Source organism: Zalophus californianus, chromosome 3 (assembly GCF_009762305.2).
Source record: "Zalophus californianus isolate mZalCal1 chromosome 3, mZalCal1.pri.v2, whole genome shotgun sequence".
In the NCBI taxonomy this organism is placed as follows: Eukaryota; Metazoa; Chordata; class Mammalia; order Carnivora; family Otariidae; genus Zalophus; species Zalophus californianus.
The window spans coordinates 6,785,590-6,796,023 of NC_045597.1; the positions used below are offsets into that span (position 1 = coordinate 6,785,590).

Consider the following 10,434-nt stretch of genomic DNA (forward strand, 5'->3'; position numbering starts at 1 on the left):
GGTTAATTTTTATAGTTTTTACTCTGATTTGTGATATTTATCAACATAAATTAGTTTTCAACAACTTTGTATCTTGAGGTTATTTAGTGCATGTTCTAACATAAGAGAGTGTAAAATGTAATACATTTTCATCAGCCTGAATCTGAAGGAATGAGCTACAATTACATACACACAGACATGAAGGAAAAAAGGACCCAGAATGAACAGTTCAGGCCATCTTATTTTACTAAGCGTCTAACGGGGTACAAATGTTCACTTTCTTCCTTGGAAGTTAGTATTAATTAAGGAGACAGTATCTCCTCAACAAAATAAATGTCGTCTTTTCAGTGAACTAACATAATAAAATTTACTTCTTGCTCATGTCAAATGGTCAGGTGTCCTTCAGGAGATCCGAACTCTGTGAGACCTCTGTTCTTTTACATCAGCTCTGTAAGACTTCCTTGTGTTACTTGGTGTGTGTATCTATGTGTCTCTTTAATGTTAAAATTAAAATAAAGGAAATGTTTAAGTGCTATAGAGGTATACTGGAATAATCTTCAAAAAAAAGGTATCAGTTTACACAGATTATCCTCATATCTCAGTGGTTTATAAAAATAGATTCTTATTTCCCATTCATGGGATATGTTCCCAACTCACCCACTAAGTCTTTGGTCCTAGTGTCTTCTTTCCTCTTGGATTCAGATTGAAGCAGTAGCCCCCTCCTTGGGTCACTGAAATCCTGGAAAAAAATATAGGAGAAACAGAGGAAACACGTGATGACTCTCGAGGGACTATCCATGCTTTCTGCTCACGTTGGCTTGGCCAAAGCCAGTCACATGGTCAAGCCTGATGTCATCAGTGTAAGAAGGTTTGATCTTCCAGCGGGACAAGGCGGTGAGTACCATGGATCCATCCTATAACCTACCACTATGGATTAAGTTAAATATGATATTTATTAAATCTGTGTTACTAAACTACACATAACTACACAATGGTTTCTTTTTGTATTATCTGTAATGTTAATACATAAAAACATTAAGAAGAGTTTGTCATATTCCTGTAATAAAATTTTACTTTGTCTTTCATCCATTATGGAAATCCCAATAATCTTCTGACAATCTTCTTTCCTTTTTATAATTGTTGATTAATGACAATGGAATCTGTTTCAGATCTACAACTTTTGTCTAAAAACAAAGAAATCGGAGACAAATCCTGACATATTGTAGTTAGTGTTTTGGGAACATAAAAAAAAAAAAAACCTTTAAAATTAAAGTGAAAGTGACATGTGTGTTTGTTTCCTGATTAAAGAATCATATTTGTCAGTCCTCCCCAGGCTGCATCCTCAGCGATGGCCATCTGAGAGCCTGCTGTCATGCTAACCATGCTAATCACTTGTAAGATGGTATCTCAACCCTTCTTTCCCAAAGAAAACAAGAAGTTCTCAACTTCCTATCTGCCGCTCACAAGTCATCCTTTCTCTAAACTTTTAACATTGAGTTCTATAGTAACCCATCTACCCCTGTCCTCCAGGGGTGGTTGTATTACTGGTGTAAAGATCCTTCTCATTTATCTGCAGCTTTTCCCTTTTCCTATGATTATGGCAATGCCACTCTTACCCTGAAGGAAGGAACAAAACCCTTCCCTTGAAGCTCTGAATCAGTAAATATTTTTGGTTCTGTGGACCGACCATATTGGTTTCTATCACCCTACTCAGCTGTGTTGCTGTAGAGAAAACAGCCGTGATGATACATAAATGAATGGGCATGGCTATTTCCAATAAATCTCCATAGAAACAGGTGACCCAGTGGGGCTATAGTTCGGTGACTCCTCTACATTTTTCATTTTTCTAGTAAATCCCCTCCTTTTTTTCCTGTCAGCCTTCTCAGAAAAGATTATAATTCTCACGGTTTCCAGATTCTGTCCCCAGTTTCATGTTTCAGAACTCTGCAATCAGATTCCCATACCCCGTTTCCTGAAAATTTCCTGGCAAGAGCGACTTCCTAATTGAGTCATCATGGGGGTCCTCTTCATTTTGGGCCTTGCCATTTTTGACTTCTCTTTGGAATCTGGGAAACTGTGTACCCTTGTTTTTCTTCCACTTACCAATGTTTCTTCTCAGGATCTTTGTCGTAAAGAATGGCTTTAACCCTAGGTGGCTAGAAAACGCAACATAGTGAAACAAAACAACAGTGACTAAAACAAACCAAGATTGCTTTCTCACCCATCTCAGTCTGGAGTTGCGGAGCTCAGAGTTGGTGCAGCTGTTTGACGTTTGTCAGAGGTTTAGGTACTTTCCATCTCTTGCTTCATCTTCCTTATCATTTTTTTTTTAAGATTTTATTTTATTTTTTTTAATTTTATTGTTATGTTAATCACCATATATTACATAATTTGTTTTGATGTAGTGTTCCATGATTCATTGTTTGTGCATAACACCCAGTGCTCCGTGCAGAATGTGCCCTCCTTAATACCCATCACCAGGCTAACCCATCCCCCCACCCCCTCCCCTCTAGAACCCTCAGTTTGTTTTTCAGAGTCCATCATCTCTCCTGGTTTGTCTCCCCCTCTGACTTACTCCCCTTCATTCTTCCTCTCCTGCTATCTTCTTCTTTTTTTTTTTTCTTAAAATATGTTGCGTTATTTGTTTCAGAAGTTTTGTTTTCATGTTTGCTACCTTGTGGCAATTTTGCAGGACATGCCAGGGATAGTCCTCATGTCTCTACATACGATGGAGAGCAAGAGACAAAAACTAGTAAAAGCTCCCTGTGTTCTCTCTTATCGGGAAAGAGAAAGTGTTCCTAAGAAACCCCACAGTACATTCTTCTTAGATGTCATTCATTTGCCTGAATTACAACCAGCCAGATATGATGGGCTGGAAGCTGGACACTCCTAGGTGAAAGAGAAGCTGGGGAGGTTAATATTTTTAGCCAGGCCTATTACTCCTCTTTCAAAATTTGTTTTTCATGAGGAAGAAAGAGTTGAATGAATTTTGGTTAAATAGTTAACGTTGTCTACTACAGTGACCTTTGCAGGATCTTTTTCCTCCTATAACTCCCTGTGTGTTAGGGTTCCAGAAATTTGCACTCTGACCTCTCAAGCTGTTAATCCACATGCTATCCCTGGGCCGTCTCGCGTACTGTTGTGATTTTAGACATGCTACTGCTGCTCAGATATTTCTGGCTAAAATTTTAGTATCTTATGTCCATCTTCTGTGGGGTTTCCCCTTCTGCTTTTCCCACGTGGTTTTAAAACAGAAGATAGTCTAAATTTAATGCCTTCCCTTTAAGCTGCTATTCCTCATGTTAGGCCTGCCTTGGTTGTAACACTATCAATAAAACCAATCAGCCAAGAAACTTAGCTTTCACCTCCTTCAAGCTCTACACTGCCAAGTCCCATTTAGAAAGTCTCTTAACCTTCCTTGAGGCTATTAACTCCATTTTGTACCACTGTCATTCTTGTGAACACTTTCTTGGTTAAGACTTATTTCATTTCTTGATCTGTCAGTTGAGGAATAAGTTCTTACCTGTTGTTTTTTTTTTTTTTTTTCTTGTTTTTCTTCTTATTTTTACTGCCATCGGAATAATCCTTCTAAAGTACAAATCCTCTCCTCGCTTAAAATCCTGCAGTGGCTTTTCATAGTTCACTGTGGACCACGCAGACCATCCCTCACTTATCTCTGCCCCTGTATTGCTGATGACTTCCAAGTCCTTCTCTCGCACCAGACCCTTTCTAAAAACTCCATTGGGTCTAATTGGACGTATTTACAGGATGTCTTCCAGACCTTCCAAAGGTCAAAGCTGAACCCATTCCCTTCAAACACTAAGTCCCCCCTTTGCCCTCACTGCCCTGCTCTCCTAGCGGCTTCCCCAACCACTCCGTTTCTCTGTTCCATGGCATTCACCTTCCATTTCCCCCTGCTTCACCAGCAACTGCCCCTGCGGTCATTTCGTCACACAGTGCTGCTGACCCGTGCTCTCCGTGCCCCGAGGTGTGCTCACTCCCCTCTATTCTGACTACCGCAGCCTGATTCAGGCCACTGTAATCACTTGCCGGGAATACAGTCATAGCGCTTCGGTTTTTCCCATCTTTCATTTTGTTACCCATTCTAGAGATTTTCTTTTTCTACAATGGAACCAAGATCATGTCTTTCAGTTTAAATAATTCAGTGTTTGGCCCCCGCCCTCCAAACGAGGTGTAAACTACTCACCCTAGTTGACAGCATTCTTCCGGACCCGACCCCACATCCACCTTCACAGATCATGTTCGGAATACTCCCTATCTGTAATCTCCCCCTGCCCCCATCAGCAGGGTCCCCTTGGCAAATTCACCACCATCACGTCTCCTGTCGCTCCACGGCCACAGTTTTAACTGCACGCTGTAACTGCCGGAGTACACGTCTGAATCACCCACCTCTCCATGCGGTCGCGGGCCCACGATCTCTCTCATGACGCCCGTGTGTCTCCTCCTCCGAAGGTTCTCTGGCGTTTTCTCTCCTGGGAAAGATCCTCACTCTGTGCTTTCAGGGCTTTGCATATTGTGTTCTCTTTGCCTGTAAGCCTCTGCTTTTCTGGACTGCTTGGAAAATTGTCACTTCACAAAACAGAGGAAGACATCTGCCATGTCGACAATAAGAGCCTTCATGGCCATTGCACGGTTTTTCTATTGTACTTTCCCCTTTTTGTTTGAGAACCATGTGTTTCAAACAGAGGCTACTCTTTCGATCTGGATTCTAGAGTGGGAAGGCAGGAGGAGCAAACCCACAGCCATCCTACAGCAGAAAGGAAAAATGAACAAGGGATGAATGATTGTTGTAAGCTCTGAGATTTGGGGGTTATTGAATCATGTACCACAACCTAAGGAAAACTGACAAAAACAGACAATATTATTATTTAAATTCAGCCTCCATCTAGTGTATTAGCCTTCTATTGATGCATGCTAGCAGCATATTTCCAAGGGGGTTGGAATCCTTACCCCCCCCTTAGATATAAAGTAAATGACAAGTCTTGATTTCCAATTATGATTGCTATTGGCTTCACTTGTGCAGAAGTCTCGTCACTTAAAAGAAAAATAAAAACTGAAAGCCACCCAGAGTACTCTGCACTCTGTCCATCATGTGACTGTTACTGACAAACTGCTTACAACAAGCTCTACAAAAATAGTCTTCCTCTCTCCATTTCCAGTTCCTCGGCTCCCGTGGACTCCTCCACCTTCTTGGCTGTGTTTCCATCCCACGTGCACTTACACAGTGTTTCGTGTACTGAGCGATATACGTGCCTCTCGAGGCAGAGCTTTCTCATTTCTCAGTTTGCTAGAGGACCCCTTATCATTTAACTTTTGAATCATTCCAGGCTTCCTAAAATATTAACATCTTTGGCTTCAGTGGCCCCAGTTTCATATCTTTTCTGCTTCTGTTCCAGATTAGTATCTATCCTTAAATGTGTTCCTTCACAAATGAATAATTAAGCGAATATTTAACATTTTTAGCTGGAGGCCTCAAGATACATCTCAAACTTCCTATCTCTACAACAAGTCTCATGATTTTTCACCCATGAATGGAAATCTATTACTATTAATTAGGTTTTTAGCTTTAGCACTTCATGTAATCATGCAGTAAGGTGCTCTGTCATGTCTTGCTTCTCTCACTCAGCACAATGGTTTTGAGGTTCATCCATGTTGTGTCAGTTGTTTGCTCTTTTTTATGGTTGAGTAGTAATTAATCATATATCCATTTGGGATTATGCTTAATGAAGTTTTATGAAAATTAACGTACAATTCTTTTTCTGTACACATTTTCATTTCTCTCAGAGAAATACTTAGCAGTGGAATTTCTAGGTCATGTAGTGTAATAGAAAATGCCAAACTTTGGCTAGGTGGTTGTTGTCAGAGTCTGGGATTTTACTGTACTTACAAGCTAATATATTAGCCTATTCATATTTTATGGAAGCAGGCAAAAGACGGGAGACACTTGGGTCAGAGAAAAAGGACTTTATTATTCATAGTACAGCAAGCAGCCTGAACACCATGTTTGTGTTGGTTTAATCCAAGTCCCACAAGGAGGACCACAGACGGACCAGATGGGTACCTGGACATACAGTGATTTGGGGAAAGTCCCTTTTAGGGGAAGCAATATAAAAGCTTGCGTTTTGTTCTGACTAAAAACATTTTTTCATCCCACAAAGTTCCTCTTTGTGAATATAACCCTGAGAAATGACTCAGGTAAAGAAAGAGGTGAGCCCTCACATTCTTGCATACCCAGAAAATGTGTAGCCGTGGGAAAGACCCATGGAGGACTATCTCCCAACAGCTGTATAATTTTACACCCCCATGAGCAATGTAAGAAAACTAATTTGCGTCATTCTGGTAGGTGAGGATTAATCTGAATTTCCTTGAAGACTAAGGGTGTTGAACATTTTTTTTGTGCATAGCTTCTTTTGTAGTGTATCTGTTCAAGTGATTCCTTCCTATTTTTTAAATTGGGGTTTTGTCTTCATATTATTGAGTTTTAAGTGCTCTTTACATTTTGTGGGTGTGAGTCCTATATCGGATATGTGCATTGCCAATGTTTTTCTCTTAGTCGGTGGCTTGCCCTTTCATGTCCCCTCTTTTGAAGAGCAGGCTTTTCATTTTGACAAAGTGTAATTTTTCCCAATTTTTTTTAAGCTTAGTGCTTTTATGTGCTAGGGAATGTTTTCCTAGGTGAAGGATCTGCAAATTTTCTCCTACTTTTTCTTTCTTTTTTTTCTACTTTTTCTATAGTAAGCTTTATGATACAGTTTTTACATTGATATCTGTGTGTAATTTTGGATAACTTTTGTATGGTATGAGGTAGGATGGAGTTCATACTTTCCATACAGATATACAGTTTTTCTATCATTCATTAAAAAGGTAATTTTTCCCCTGCTCTTTTCCTATTGAATTATAGGGACGTTTTGTGTGTTCTTTACTTGATTGGTTTCTGTTATTGTCAAAAATCAAATAATAGTGTTTGTCTGTTTCTATCTTTGGTCTCTCTATACTGTTTCATTGGTGGATATGTCTGTCTTTTTGCTACTATCGCACTGTCTTAATTGCTGTAGTTTTAATATAAGTATTTTAGGGGTACCTGGGTGGCTCAGTCGTTAAGCATCTACCTTTGGTTCAGGTCATGATCCCAGGGTCCTGGGATTGAGCCCCGCATCGGGCTCCCTGCTCAGGGGAAAGCCTGCTTCTCCCTTTCCCACACCCCTTGCTTGTGTTCCCTCTCTCGCTGTGTCACTCTCTGTCAAATGAATAAATAAAATCTTTAAAAAAAAAGTATTTTAGCCAGGTGATATGTGATGGGTTACAATTCATTGCATTTATTATTATTATTATTATCATCACTATTATACTCACGATAATAGTTATTAGTGGTTGTTTATAGCAGGAAGGCTAGTCCTGGAGCAGTTACTTTGCCGTAATGAAGACTGCAATTTTCTTTTTACTGACAGTTTGATAACATTTTTCCTCCCCTGGGAAATTGAAGATTACCTCAAATTGTTTGCTATTCCTTCCACTGAAATGTGGAGGCTAATTCTTGGGGCCCCTGGGTGGCTCAGTCAGTTAAGCATCCAACTCTTGATTTTGGCTCAGGTCATCATCTCAGGGTCGTGAGATCGAGGCCCACATTTGGCTCTGTGCTCAATGGGGAATCTGCTTGAGATTCTCTCTCTCCCCCTCCCTCTGCCCCTCCCCCCTCAAATAAATAAATAAATCTTAAAAAAAAAAAAAGAAATGTGGAGGCTAGTTCTCTCATCTTGATTGTGGGCTCATTTTAGTGACTTCTTGTCCAGCAGACTGTAGGATAAAATAATGTTTTGGGACTTCCGAGACCAGATCCTAAGAAAGCTTGCAGCTTTTTTCTAGCTCTCTTGAACATTCCTTCCATAAGACCTGAGATGCCACTTTAGAATACCATTCTGGGGAGGACATGTGGAGGTGTTCTCATGTACAGCTCCAGTCAAGCCCAGAATCCCAGCTGTCCTGCTACAATGCTGGTTATGTGAGAGTAGCCATGTTGACTTTTCAGACCAGTCTGTCTGCCCCTGAGGTTCCGACAGAGTTCCAGCAATGCCATGTGGTGCCAAAGATTCCATAGATAAATGCATCTTCGCTAAAAACTGGGACAGAAGACTTATTGGGACAGGCTGTATAGTAGGAGTAGTTCTCTTGTGTCAGATTCTAGCGGACGTTTTCAGTGTCTCTTGTTAGAAGCTTAATATGGCACTCCACTGTTCCCAACAAGGTTCCCCAACATCCCCTAAATAACGTCGATTTTAACACAATGCAGAACAGGGTCTAAATCCAGGAATTTCCACTTAAAATCAATAAAATGCTGGATTTTACTGTCAAGTTTTTTGAAACTGTACAGATGATCTTGTCATCTCTGAACATAAGGAAAAACCTACCAAGGGTCATTTCATCTCTGCTACATAAAGGCTACATTCATGCCACTTACCTTCCCCATGTCACATGTCATATGTCATCTGTGAAATAATGAAAGTATCACCTGCCCCATGGAGGATTACGAGGCTTCAGTGAGACCATCCATATGAAGCACTCATGTTAGGCAGCGAGGATTCACTTAATAAACATTATGTATTGTTAAATGGAGGATTAAATGAGAAAATGTAAAGGCATGCATCATATAAAAGGGTCCAGTAAATGCCACATTCCTTCTTTCTTTCCCTTCTAGGACACTTGGAATATGAGGAAAACACATCTCCGTGCAGCCTCAAGGAGTACACTGTTCACTAGTTACTCACACAAATTAAAGACTAATCATGACTAGGTTGTAGTTGTTTTACAAAATGTAAAAATTATTGAGATAGTAATAAGTTATTTACTAAACAATTTTGCTTGTAGAGATTTGAAATTCTGTCATAAAAAGACCTATAAGCCTCTCAACTACAAAGAATTTAGCACACCTTGTTTTTTCCATATTAGAAAAAAGGCTGTAATTTGACTACAGAATAAACTATCAACTGTGTCGTACAAAAATGCTATTATATTTTAAGGAGCTACTCAGTCCATTATGCCACGGAGAGATACACTAAAGACACAATTTTGTCGCAGATTCTAAGGGGCAAAAATGAGGTGGAGGGTTGTAATAAAGCCAAACATCAAGCACGAGTTTTCTTACAAAGCACCTTGTCTGAGTGGTCTCACTTGGAAACGCACATTCATTTGCCTGTATTTGCCAATCATGATTTTTTTTCTCCTTAAGAATATGTGGAGTGTGGAAATGCTTTCCTCTGCAGGAAGGTTTTTGATTCATTTTGCTGAGCTTTAAGAAATGTAGCTTAGCATCTACCTTGCATAGAACCTCCAAGCTACAGCGTGCACACATTCCACAAAGTTTGCCATGCACAGCAATTTTATTTCTGCCACGTACAATTGACATTTACTGCATTCTGCCAATTACACCCCTATCATCAATGTACAGCGCTTAGAGCAGGCTGGCAATTCACAGAAGTGCAAGGGACATCACATCGTCTGCTTGTCTGTCAGTCTGCTTTCTGATAGGCTTTACGAAAGCATCATTCTTCCACACTGACCTGTAACGCCAATGGACAGGGCAGAGGACCTTGTCCCATGACTTTGCTTACCATTTTCTCTTCTCCAGCCTCCCTGCAGTTCTTGCTGATGACCATCTAGTGCCAACTACTCCATCGCTCTCCAAGGAGCGCAAAGGGAAGTCGACCAGTACGTTCACGAACCCACCTTGTCCTTACTTCAGCAAATGGTAAAACTACTCTGACTTTGTCTGAGAACCGAAGCCCCAAACACTTCAGAAACAGATCCCTTTGGAAGCCATCCTAGAGTGGGGCAGTTCCATCTCCTGCCCTGTGTTGATGGTTGATGCTCTCCTAGTGCCGGCTTCTCTGTCTTCATCCCAATTAATGAAGCACCGAAATGGTTGGCTCTAACTTATACCTAAGTCACCTGACTGGAAGCCTTCCTTTGGGGTTTTCTTGCCAAATCACTCGGTAGAGACACAGCGAGTTTCTGTGCAGTGTCTCTTTCACATGTTTCCTTTTCAGATGGAATCACTGGCAGGACCAGACATTCACCGAGTCTTTTAGAATGTGGCAATATTGAGCTAGATAGGATACAGTGCGTGGGCTGGGCGAAGGATAGCCTAGGAAGGGAAAAGAAGAATGAGAACAGAATGGTTTTAGTTGCTATGGGAGTGATATAGAAAATATAGGGATGAGAAAAAGGAAGGAGTAAGGCATTATCAGGAGTGGGTGTAAATGTGGCTTCACGGAAAAGGAGTCTGAATCTATGAAAGAAGAAAATTCCTGGCAGACAACCAAGACAAGGGCATTCTGAGCAATGGAAGAAACAGAAACTGTTAAGTAAGTCAAGGAATTATGGAAAGGCCGTCGATTTCTGGAAACCAGCGTGTAGGAAACAATGGGAAAGACACAGAGT

The 10,434-nt window shown here is 40.6% G+C and overlaps 1 long non-coding RNA gene across 1 annotated transcript in view; it reads left to right on the forward strand.

The window, feature by feature from the left end:
- LOC113920927 overlaps window positions 1-9,784 on the forward strand; it is a 35,436-nt gene extending 25,652 nt beyond the window's left edge. The window contains exons 2-3 of the long non-coding RNA XR_003519439.1: window positions 682-873; window positions 9,623-9,784. This is a non-coding gene — a long non-coding RNA (uncharacterized LOC113920927). The remainder of the gene's footprint in view (window positions 1-681; window positions 874-9,622) is intronic.
- Window positions 9,785-10,434: the final 650 nt, after the last annotated feature.